We start from the raw sequence: 13,350 nt of genomic DNA, 5'->3' as shown, positions 1-13,350 counted from the left end.
CATGTGCTCAAGGAGTCATTTCGCCATGCAGGAAAAAAATTTATGGTTGCTATTTGCCACAGAAGATTGTACTTAATATATTAATAGTATTATTTGCAGCTACTACTTGCAGAAGTTTTTCCTTATCTTTTTGAACCTAAAGTCTTTTATTTTTTTAAGATTTTATTTATTTATTTGACAGAGAGACAGCGAGAGACGGAACACAAGCAGAGGGAGTGGGAGAGGGAGAAGCAGGCCTCCCGCAGAGCAGGGAGCCCAATGCGGAGCTTGATCCCAGGACCCCGGGATCACGACCCGAGCCGAAGGCAGACGCCCAATGACTGAGCCACTCAGGTGCCCCGAACCTAAAGTCTTAAAAGGAATACGTGTCTCTTTTACATGACACACTCATCTTGCTATCTAAAACATTCTCTTTTTAGGCAGATACTGTTCATTCTCTAAGACCCTATCACAAACCTATCTTGCTTTAGAATGTGCTAGGCATTTTATATGTATTAAATTGTCAAATTTTATAAAAGAGGAAACAATAACTGAGAGGTTAACTAACTTAACCAAGATCATACATAAAAACTCTTACATTCCTCCTCCTTTCTCCTAGGGGCAACTTTCTTGAACCACTCTATGACTCATTAATCTTCGTGCTCTGAATTCCTACAACTCTTTTTATGAGCTGTGCCGTGCAATTGAGCACTTAATTATACTCGTCCTCTTAGTGACTCTGGTTGTTTCATGCATGTCAGTCTCAGTATTCCAGCATCCCAGTGTCATCAGTGGGAGAGGACACAGTTGTTTCTTCTTGGAGCTGAGATTTTAGTAGACCCTTAATGATAGCTGTTGGTTTGAATAAAACAAAACTTTAAATCATCTTACAAAAGCTAACGGTGTGTCTGTACTGACAGTACATTTTATTTTATGGGCGAGTATATTTTGGCTCTGCCTCATATATTACCTTTGTGCATTTTTTAAAACTTAAATTCAGTTAATTAACATGTAGTGTATTATTAGTTTCAGAGGGAGAGTTCAGTGATTCATCAGTCTTGTATAACACTCAGTGCCCTTTTTTCATCTTTTAATATAAGATATATTTGTACATTACAGAGCATTTCTGTGGCAATTTGCAATAAACCTCACTACTCAAAAGGTAATCTAATCTTTTCTAATGTGGTTCTGTGAGAAAATATTCACAAAAACCATGAAGTTATTTTGCATCATATCAAAGAATCACAGATTCTTCAGGAATGATTTCTCAGGTGATAAGGAGTTTAGCAGAAGCTCAGACATTTTTGTTTTGCAGAAAGATACGTTTTATGGTTGTAATTATAACTTTCATGTATTTACTGCTTCTGATGTACTGGCCACTGTTGTAAACACGATCCCATGTATTGTATCATTTAGTTCTTATGAAGAACCCTGTGAGTTAGTGCTATTATGACCTTTATTTTACTCACTAGGGAACTGAGGCAAAGAGAGACTGAGTTACTCATTCAAAAAGACATAAAAAATGGTAGACTCGGGGCACCTGGGTGGCTCCATCAGTTAAGTGTCCAACTCTTGATTTTGGCTCAGGTCATGATCTCAGGGTCATGGGATCAAGCCCTGCATTGGGCTCCGCCCTCAATGAGCAGTTTACTTGAGAATCTCTCTCCCTTTACCCCTCTCCTTGCTTGCAGTAAATAAATAAATAAACAAACAAACAAACAAGGGGCGCCTCGGTGGCTCAGTCGGTTAAATGTCTGCCTTTGGCTCAGGTTATGATCCCAGGGTCCTGGGATCAAGTGCCGCGTCAGGCTCCCTGCTCAGTGGGGAGTCTGCTTCTGCCTCTACCCCTCCCCGCCGCTCATGATTCTCTTTCTCTCTCTGTCTCTTGGATAAATAAATAAAAGCTTTAAAAAAAATTAAAAATAAATAAATAAAATCTTTTAAAAAATGATAGACCCATGATTTGGATCTAGGTAGTTTAACTGAAGAACTTGTGCTCTCTGTACAAAATGTGAAGTTACTCCCTAAAATAAAAGCATAAAACTATCCTCATTTAATGTTGAATTAATACACATTTATCTGCCTCCTATCCATTGCCCTATCCACAAGCATATTAATATTTGTTAGGAAAGTACGCCAGGATTTGCTTTCTGTTTAGAGGAAAAGTGGTTAATCATAATACCTAAATTCAGTATTTTGTAAACCCCGTCAGACCCCCATCACCTTTTTTAGCAAATTAGTCTTTACTTTCTTGACATGAAATTCATGGATAATATAACCCACCTACACAAATTAATAGAAAAACATAAATGTAATGAATTGACTCTGATATAAAAGAGAAGTAAAAGTAATTTATAATAGTATCTGTTTCAATATGCAAAGGCATTATCATGCCCACCTTATAAGAAATGACAAAGTAGTTAGAAAGTTACACCTGTTGTTGTAATCACCATGGATGGAGACTGATATAGGTAGGTTTTACTTGTGACTCAAATACCCTGAGTAGCATTCCTCTTGGTGACCAAATGTCGGTTAAGTTCTGGAAAAGAAAAACGAAGAGTTCCCCAAGATTGCCATGGCTCCATATTTCTTCCATTGTAAAAAAATACATTTTCACCAAAAAAAAAGAAAGAAAAGAAATACATTTTCACATTTCTGCAACCAAAATATGTCTAATAAGCACTATCAGCCAGGTGTCAGTCATGACATTGTTGTTGTCATTGCCTGAGCATGTGAGAACTTAGTTGTTACTGATTTCATTCTGGACAAACTTTAAAGACCATCTGAAAAACGGATGCAACCTGTAGTTTGAAAACTTTCCATCAGTCTCTTTGGAAGTCTCAGAAAAGTGCCAACATCAAAACTTAAATAATTGATGTCTTTGTCCTTGAAGAAAATCATAGATACAAGAGTTGAGCACCGTTTTAAGAAATATAGCAACACCAAAGTAGTTGAGCGTAGGGAGGATAATATTGTTTGGAAAAACCTGGATACTGACAACTCTGAGTCAAAAACTGTTGCAGAAAATTTTCTAAATATGAGGAAATTTTAGAAATACCCTAACAATTTATTTTGCTTTTGTTTTTCCTTTTATATATGTCCAAGTGTGATAGTTGATTTACATCTAAATAAAGTCTAAAAGAGCTTTTGAAAGATAGAGTAAAAATTATGTATAAAAATGCATTGTGTCATAGTTTAATTGGCAATATTTTTCTTTTTTTCTGTCTTGGTGATATTTAAATAATACTATATTTTACAATTGATAATGTCTTAAATTAGATAAAATGCCATAGTTTCCTTCTGGGAATATTCACTGCATAGTAAAACAGTGCAAACATATTTCATTTTTACATGTAAAATGATGTTAAATTCCAGGCTCACATAAATAAATACAGGTGGTTTTCCCTCTCTGCAGTGGGACAGTTTTGTTGTTGTTAAGGACTTACTATTGGTATATAGCATTCCTGACACTACCTAATGAAAGCGAATAACATTCTTTTTAACAGCCAAAATACACCTCCACAAATTTCTAATACACGCCAAAGGAGGGTACATCTACTGAGAATCTGTTACTTAGTGGGCATGGTATTCACATTGATTTTTCACTAGAGGGAGCAACTGGTCTTTAAGAAAGTGATGTGAACTTTGGAATGGTCTTTCACTATAAATGAAATACTCCTGTGAGTTAAATTGAATCATAATCTTTCACTCCCATTATGCTGTAATTGTTATAAAGTAGTCTTCTCAAATAGGGCTTAGATTTGTTATGATGGCTTCTAATAATCAAATCAGGCCAAAATATCTCATAAGACCCTAACTACTCCAGCAAGGTCCCTACCTGTGTAGACTAGTCATGGACCTGGTTTCAAGTTCCTGCTCTGCCACTCACTGTTTAACCCAGGCAAGTCACTTCATCTCTCTGAGCCAGTGAATCTCTATGTTAAATAGAGATTGTTTTAAGATTTTATTTATTTATTTTAGAGAGAGTGAGAGAGCACGAGCAGTGAGGAGGGGCAGAGGGAGAGGGAGAAGCAGACTCCCCGCTGAGCAGGGAGCCCGAGGTGGGGCTTGATCCCAGAACCCTGAGATCATGATCTAAGCTGAAAGCAGACGCTTAACTGACTGAGACACCCAGGTGCCCCTAAATAGAGATTATGATACATACTTTACCAGCCTGTTAGGAAGATGAAATAAGATATGTGTAAAGTTTAGCACTGTAAGCTTTCAATTAATAAAAGGTAACAGTATTGTTTGTATTGTTTTATGCTAATAAAACTTACATATATTAAAATTAAACTATTGTACAAGGTTCAATCAGGCACTAAATTCCATTCTAAAAATTGTGTTTAGGATTCAGACAATAAAGACATCCATGTGTATTAGAGTGGTCAGTGAAAACTTCATCCAGGAAATGAGACTTGAATTGGACTCTGCTATAGGTAAGAACTGAACAACATGAAAAAGAGGTGGGAATGAGGGCATAGTAATCACACTTGTTTACTGCTCCAGCTATTTCAACATGCATTCTAGACCTGTACTGTCCATTACAGTAGCCACTAGCCACATGTGCCTATTTAAGTTTAAATTAATTAAAATTAAAAATTCAGTTCATCAGTCACACTGACCACATTGTAAGAACTCCGGAGCAACATCTGGCTAGTGGCCACTCTTGGAAAGCATGCATGGCAGAAAGTCTATTAAACAACGCATTTTAGGCGCCTGGGTGGCTCAGTTGGTTAAGCGACTGCCTTCGGCTCAGGTCATGATCCTGGAGTCCCTGGATCGAGTCCCACATCGGGCTCCCTGCTCGACAGGGAGTCTGCTTCTCCCTCTGACCCTCCTCCCTCTCATGCTCTCTGTCTCTCATTGTCTCTCTTGCAAATAAATAAAATCTTAAAAAAAAAAAAAATTTAAAAACAATGCATTTTAGACATACAGTATCTTCAGGTTGTGGGAAAAAGGAGGCTTGCTGGTACTAAAATGCCATTCCAGTTATAGCAGGCCTATACTCTATAAAAGTCTTAAAGAAAAAAAAATCACTTATTAAAATTCATCCTTTCAGTTAGCATTTTTTTTAAATTTTTATTTATTTGACAGAGAGAGCACAAGTAGGCAGAGAGAGAGAGAGGGAGAAGTGGGCTCCCTGCTCAGCAGGGATCATGGGATCATGATCTGAGCCGAAGGCAGCCGCTTAACTGACTGAGCCACCCAGGGGCCCCTAGGTTAATCATTTAAATAACCAATAAAATTTATGCTTAATGGGATAAGCCCCTACTATACTTTTAGTAAAGTGAAATAATTTAAAATAAAATGAAAAGAAAATAATGAATGTGAAACAATGAAAATAATTATGAGGAATTTTTATATCAGTGTGAGTCATGGTAATTTGCTTGGTACAATACCAAAAGTGGACAGTCAAGCCATTTAATAAATGTGACTTTTATATTTGAAAACATCTCAAAATCCTAAGGTTAAGAAATTTCATCCAAGGGAAAATATTTCTATGCATTTTCTAGATAGTATGAAGTTCAGATAAGTAGCTAAATCCTTTAAATATTGTTCCCATGAGGGCGCCTGGGTGGCTCAGTTGGTTAAGCGACTGCCTTCGGCTCAGGTCATGATCCTGGAGTCCCGGGATCGAGTCCCGCATCGGGCTCCCTGCTCAGCAGGGGGTCTGCTTCTCCCTCTTCCCTCTCGTGCTCTCTGTCTCAAATAAATAAATAAAATCTTTAAAAAAAAAAAAAATATTGTTCCCATGAATTTGTGTTGCCCTGTTCCTTAAAACTCCAGAGCCTCATATATAATCTTACAAAAATAGTGTAATTTTGTTTTTGTAGAGTCCCAAGGTCAAAAACCTTTTTTTACAACAGTCAAACTTCCATGATAAAAAAAAAAAAAAAGAGTCCTCTTGTTTTAAAACAAGTTTCATCTAAGTCATTTACTGCTTTCCACATAAAAATTAATTCAGTATGAAAAGTGCATAATATGGTATCTAACTTGATACTTTGGTTGTTATAACACTTCATCTGTTAGCTGAGAACTCTGACTTATGGATCCTTTGGCTCTAATACTATATTGCAACTTCCTTTGGTTTGTAAGCAAGCCATACTACGCACATCTATTTTTAAAATGTGAAAACTTGATTTGGAAAGAGACCATCATTCATTCATTTGGCCACTAATAGAAATGTTCTCATCCCTGGGGCGCCTGGGTGGTTCAGTCGTTAAGTGTCTGCCTTCAGCTCAGGTCATGATCTCAGGGTCCCGAGATCGAGTCCCACATCGGGCTCCCTGCTCTGCGGGAAGCCTGCTTCTCCCTCTCCCACTCCCCCTGCTTGTGTTCCCTCTCTCGCTGTGTCTCCCTCTGTCAAATAAATAATCTTTAAAAAAAAAAAAAAAGAAATGTTCTTATCCCTTCTATGACATAGGTAGAATTCACCTTACTATACAGATTAGGTAATCTCAGGTCAAATGACTTGCCTAAAGTTACCTAGTTTGTAAGTAATGGAGTATGGATATAAACCCAGTTTGCCTAACTTCAAAGCTCTTCCTACTCTGCCATGTTGCTTTTCTGATTTCTCGAAATCTTTAACAGTAACCAGGGAACTCAAGGACTGCTGCCTGTTTCCTGATAACTTTTTTCTAGGGTTTGTGTCTTCTGTAGCACCCAGAGGACTTTTATGCAATGTTGGCTACGTTGATTAAACGATTCCACATTGAAGGCTAACTTATACAGCCATGGGAACTTGAATATCTTAATCTAAACAGAACTTATGGCTTTTAGGAGACAAGTACCCTCAGTGGAAGCATTTATTAAATGTGGGACAGATTTAAAAAACAATACCTCCTGCTACCACTGATATTTCTAACTTAACGGCATTTCCAGATTCTTACATGTGGGGCTCAGAGATTTCAATTGCTGATGAATGAACTCAAGGATAAAAGAGCTCTAACCAATAAGTATTTCACTAGTTTTTACTATTCTATACTCAGGAGGAAGTTTTAAAAATAAAAGTTTGTTTTCAGGAAATACATTAAGTCCAATTTGGAAATGATTCTTGATAATTCATCCTAAGAAGAGAGAGGAAATATGCATCCTTCCTACCTAATATGTATCTACCCATGTTGGAAACCTTTCCCTGATTTAAACAACAGAGGGAACGTCTTAATTGCTTACTTCTCTCCCAAAGAGAGAACATTTTCACAGTTCAACTGCAGTGAAATTGTTGATTCAGTGCTGATGGAACACCCTCAGGAAGAACCCAGACGCAAGCAAGAGCCCAGACAGCTTGAGGAATGGCTGAAAGATAAGGCCATTAGTGGGCGGGGATGGTTAGGTAAAATCGAATCTGATGGCTAAGCGCCTTGTTTGTGTGTGAGAGAGAGTTATTATTCTATGTGCATAATATATAGTAGATACATGTTTTATTGTTATCTTATTTTATTTAAATCCAATTAATTAACGTATAGTGTATCATTAGTTTCAGATATAGAGTTCAGTTATTCATCAGTTGCATATAACACCCAGTGCTTATTACATCACATGCCCTCCTTAATGCCCATCACCCAGTTACCCCATCCCCACACCCACCTCCCCTCCAGCAACCTGCAGTTTGTTTCCTATGATTAAGAGTCTCTTATGGTTTGTCTTCCTCTCTGATTTCGTCTTATTTTATTTTTCCCTCCTTTCCCCTATGATTATCTGTTTTATTTCTTAAATTCCACATATAAGTGAAACCATATGATAATTGTCTTTCTCTGACTTCTTTCGCTTAGCATAATACCCTCCAGTTCCATCCACGTTGTTGCAAATGGTAAGAGTTCATCCTTTTTGATGGCTGAGTAATATTCCATTGTGTATATATAGCACATCTTCTTTATCCATTCATCTGTTGATGAACATCTGGGCTCTTTCCATAGTTTGGCTATTGTGGACATTGCTGCTGTAAACAATGGGGTGCAGGTGCCCCTTTGGATCACAACATTTGTATCCTTTGGGTAAATAGCTAGTAGTGCAAGTACTGGGTCATAGGGTAGCTCTATTTTTAACTTCTTGGAACCTCATACTGTTTTCCAGAGTGGCTGCACCAGCTTGCATTCCCACCAACAGTGTAAGAGGGTTCCACTTTTTCTGCATCCTCACCAACATTTGTTGTTTCCTGACTTGTTAATTTTTAAATATGTGTTTTAAAATCCTGTGACCAATAGAGGATATTGGAGGTTTTTAAACAGGGAACTGACATGGATGTGTCAGAAAATAACAATTTTTTTTTTCTCAGCAATCTTTATTCAATTCTGGGGGGAATGCCTCCCTTCCCATGCTCCTGTCCCTCTAGCCCCTCTCACCCCAGGGCTCTGTGGGATTCAGTGTCCTCCTCTGTTGAGAGTAGGTTCTGGGGCCCAGAGGCGTGGTCTGAAGAATATTCAGGACAGCTGGTCCCTTAGTGGGTATGCTGGTCTTCTCTGTTGTGGGGAAGAAGTAAGGTGGGCAGAAATACTGCCCACCAGCACTCAGAGCTCCATTATCTCCCCAGCTTGGGTTGCAGGGTAGTAGGGGGTGGGGGTGTCCCCTAGCCTCAGCAGCTGGAGGGCCTTGGGGATCAGGTTCCCAGGGTAGTGCCAGAGAAGCAGCTCAGAGCAAGGGCTCCTGAGTGGGGGCAGAGATGGGGGGAAGTCATGGGGAAGCTGCAGTAAGGGGGCTCATTGTGCAGGCTGAGTCCAGGGAAGTGGGGGGCCATGTTCTCTTCAGAAAGGAACTGTTTGCACAGGGTTTCCTGCTCCTCCTCCAGGCACCGCTTCCCTGGACTCATGGGCACAGCTCTTCAGAGAGGGGAGCTCACGTCCCAGGTCTGGGGCATCCCTGGGTAGCACTGGGCCTGACCTGGGGGGCCTCATTCCAGCAGCTGCTGCAGGATCATAGAAAATAACATTAACTGCTACATGGAAAAAGGCTTGAAGGTTGTACGATTAAAGGCTGGGAAACTAGTTTCAAAGTGTTATAGTAACTCAGGCAAAGATTGATGAAAGTATCTTTAGAAATGTGGTAGTGACAGAACAGAATATTTAAGAGAAATAATAAAAGAATTGACTGAAACTCGGTATGAAGATGGGCGAGGAGTTTGTTTCTGTTTGGACAACAGGAATGAGTGGAAATGTGAGTGAGCTATGGAATATAGGAAGAGAACCAGATTATTACCAGGTTACAATGGGAGGGAAGACATCACAAGTTCAATTACAGACAAGGGGAGTTTCATTGTGAATCTGGGGCAGCCCATTAGAGATATGGGAAAATAGATTTGGCCATTTGTAGGTCAGGAGAAGAGTAGGGTTGTTCCGTGAAAGGGAGGTATATGCAAATGACCTCCAAAGGCCAAAGGAGCCAGAAGACCAAAGAAACAGGCTTACAAGTCCAGCTTGACTGGAAATGGTTTTTATTAAGGGAACTTATGGATAAAAGCATGTCTTGGGCTGCCACAAGACAAGCAGATCTCCACAACCCAACCTCCTTTAAGACCTCTTTTATAACCCTAGAGACTAGGAGTACATGTTGAGGGACCACCCAAGAGGAGAATGTTTAAGAATAGTCATATCTCCAGGGCAGATCATGGATATTCTGCCCTGAAGGTGTACTTAAGTGTGTGGAGGAACAAAAGAATGGGGGGGGGGGGGGGGAGGAGGGCATGCTCAAGAAGGTTTCAGGTCACAAACTGGTCATCATGGCAGATTTGTCCAAGATGGCATTAGTCTGATTCACACCAGGGTCTACAGATAGATTTGGAAGTCATTAATATATAGGTAATGGAGGATAGTTGGAAGAAAGGCAGGCAGGGACAAGGCCCCCACCCCCGTCCTAAGAGGAAAACTACCCTTAAAAGGAAAAAGACCCCATGTTGTTATTCTAGGCTTTACTCAGTGCCCTAGCTTTAAGTCTTCCTACTGGAGGACTTAAAACTTGTATGTGACAAAAAGGAAGGGAATGGCCTTGGACATCCTAACCCAGGCCTGGGGGCCAGCTCAATAGCCAGTGGGATATTTAAACAAAGTGCTTGATCTGTTGGCCTGCGCTGGCCAGCATGCCTTAGGGCAGTGGTGGCCACTACCCTCTTGGTCTCCAAGGCTACAAAACACCACCCTGGAAGGAGCCTTCCACCCTTTCCCAAGTGAACAACTACCTGATAGGTAGATGAGTGTGTGGACAAAAACCTGATTGGATGACAGGTTCTTGGGGGTTAATCAGATTAAAACAGCCCACACCGATGAGCCCATGGATTTAAACACCAAATTGGCAACCCAACCCTTTTGGGTCCCCTCCCTCATTGGGAGCTTTGTACTATCGCTCAGTAAACTTTGTTTTACTGTAGCTCAATGAACTTCGCTTTGTTACCCACCACTCTTCGTCTGGTCTTCCTCTTCATTCTTCGAAGCGATGTGACCAAGAACTACGTGCACCGAAGGACAAGAAATCCTGTAACATAGGTGATAGTTGAAACTATCAGAGTGGATGAGAACACAAAGACATGTAGAAGAGAAGAAAGGAGACCCAAGAGTCGAAGTCTGTGGAACACTGACATGAGAAAGACAGGTGAGGTGGGACAAACAGAGGAATTGAAAAGTAGGCATTAGTGATAGGAGAAGAACCGGAAGAGTGTTGTCCTAGAAGGCAAGAGAGGAATGGACTTCAGGATGCTAGGGTTCAGAGGGTGCAGTCATGTCAATGAGACAAAGACTGGGAAGGAAAGTTCCTGAATTGGGTAGCTGTGAGGGACAGAGGGTTACAGAGTTAAAGAATGAATGAGAAATGAAGAAAGTATAAATAGCCTGAAGCCAGAAGGGAGAATATAGGGAAAAAGAGGAGACATGAACATAACAAGTCCCTACCCTACCCACCCCCAATCTTCATTACCAATTACCATTGCAGAGAGAAATAACTTGTGCAGAACAAAACCTCTTAGAACCCCAGGGTATGTTGAAGTGAGTAGAATATTCACCAGCTACTTAGGGGGCACTTCCTGTAGTGAATATGGTAAGTGTTGAGGATTCCAGAATAGATGCTGTTCTTGCCCTGAAAGATTGTGCAGCAGGATGGTTGCTGATTTGCACATAAATCATTACACTGCAGTTTAAAATGGGAATGTTAGGCATATTTTACCAAGTATAATCTGAACACTGAGCACAGGAATAAAGACCCAGCAAGTGCCTGGGGGTTAGGAGAGAGCTTCCTAGAAGAGGGAAACTTGAGCTGGGACTTGAAAGAAGAAAGGTGAGAGAGAGGATGCTGACAGAATGGGAGATAGGCTGGGAAACAGCCCAGGCAAAGGCGGACAGGAGGGAGAAAGCCTGCTTGTGTAACAAGTGTAGACAAAACAGGGTGGCTGGTGGGGAGTAGGGGGTAGGGAAAGGGAGAGGAGAAGGCTGGAACGTGGGTTGGGTTTTATTGGAAGTGCTTTGAGACTGACTATCTGCTGTCAGTGTCCTACTGAACTCTGACAGTGTGCATTTTTTTTTTTCTATTTAAAATTTGCCGGCTTCGGGCGCCTGGGTGGCTCAGTTGGTTAAGCGACTGCCTTCGGCTCAGGTCATGATCCCAGGGTCCTGGGATCGAGTCCCACATCGGGCTCCCGGCTCAGCGGGAAGCCTGCTTCTCCCTCTCCCACTCCCCCTGCTTGTGTTCCTGCTCTCGCTGTCTCTGTCTCTGTCAAATAAATAAATAAAATTTTTTTAAAAAATGTATAAAAAAAAAATTTGCCGGCTTCATTCCAGATTTTTAATTGGGTCTTTATATAAAATGAGATGAGATGCAACATCCTAATTAGCCAACAGTAGAACAGGAACCACAATACAGAAAATTTAAAAAAACAAACAAAAAAAAACAGCCTTAAAGATTTAGACAAGGTGAAGCTGTCTAGGTTTTCAGAAAGCAATAATATACCTCCTGAAGTTGATTGATAATGGTTTTCAATACTATTAGTTTCAGTTATTTTTTTTTAACACATTGACTAAATCCTAGAAGAAAATAATTTTAATCCAAAGCTATAAATCGATTTACCTAAAGGGAGAAAGAAAATTGCAAGTTGTCATTTTATTTCCATTCTAAAAATAGCTAAAACATGATCATCATTACAAGCCTCTCTGAAAATAGAACTTCATTAAATGAGACTCCACTGATGAAAAATTTTCCATAATCTCATCAGTTTTACTTTTGCTTAGCAAATCCTCTCTTCATGGTTATTGTAAACCAGTGATAAACATGGTATATTGGAGTTATGTTTACAATACTCAAGACAGATAAGCCCTTCCATTCAACTTCATCCATCTTGGAAACATTTTTTCAGTAAAAAATATTTCTGAAATCCCTAGTATGTGCGAGGAACCCATTCTAGGTGCTGGGAACAGAGCTTTGAACAAGACATTCCAAATCACTGCCCCTTAGGAGTTTACATAATAGTATGCAGAGAGACAATAAATATGAAAACATATAAAAAGATATTTGGGGGGACCAATAATTGCTCTAAAAAAGTCAGTGAAAAGAATGACTGGGCTAAAGTAATAAATAAGAAAAGGTCTTTGTGGAGGGGATATTAGAGTTAAACCTGAATAGTGAGAAGGGGATCTACTGGGAAAAGCATTGTAAACAGAGGAACCAATGAGCAGAGCAAAGACTGAGACAAATTTAATCAACAAAAAGAAGAGAAATATTGTAAACATAACTCCAATATACCATGTTTATTACTGAGCTTTACTTAGGAGGTAAGATCAGAGAGATGGGGTAGTCAGGCCATGTAAGGCTTTGAAGGCTATGAAGAAGCTAGATTCTAGGTGGTAACAAGAATCTGAGTTGTTGCTAGGGTGGTGGTGACATAATTGGATTCATACTTTGGAAAAGGCATTTGGCTATTGTGTGGGGATCGGGTGGGGAGGAAGAGTGGAGGCAAGAAAGCCAGTGAGGAAACTGCTGCAGTGGCTTGAACTAGGGTTGTCACTGTAGAAATTACGAGAAGTAGTAAGACTAAGGAAATGATTTGGATAGGCAAATTAGAACTGGTGCTCTGCCCATATCCCCTTGGCATTCACTATTTCAATGCATGCTGAAGGCTTCCAACTGCCTGGCCAGAATCCCAGCTTCCTCACCTCTGCAGTGGAGAACAACTCTGATACATGTTCTACACCATCTTCTCAAAGGACCCAATAGGCTCTGTCCATTATCAGTAACCTTGTCCATTATCAGTAATCCAGTTGTCCTTATCAGTAACCTGCTCATCATCCACTATATTGGCTTCCTTCCTTCCTTCCTTCCTTCCTTCCTTCTTTCCTTCCTTCCTTCCTTCCTTCCTTCCTTCCTTCCTTCCTTCCTTCTTTCCTTCCTTCCTTCCTT

The 13,350-nt window shown here is 40.1% G+C and overlaps 1 pseudogene; it reads right to left on the bottom strand.

Annotated features, from left to right (window-relative positions):
• Positions 1–8,489: 8,489 nt before the first annotated feature.
• LOC110583605 lies at positions 8,490–8,896 on the bottom strand (annotated as a pseudogene).
• Positions 8,897–13,350: the final 4,454 nt, after the last annotated feature.

Source organism: Neomonachus schauinslandi, chromosome 8 (genome assembly GCF_002201575.2).
Source record: "Neomonachus schauinslandi chromosome 8, ASM220157v2, whole genome shotgun sequence".
Taxonomy (NCBI): Eukaryota; Metazoa; Chordata; class Mammalia; order Carnivora; family Phocidae; genus Neomonachus; species Neomonachus schauinslandi.
Note: the sequence above shows the minus strand (reverse complement) of the source record. Positions and strands in the feature narration are given on the sequence as shown.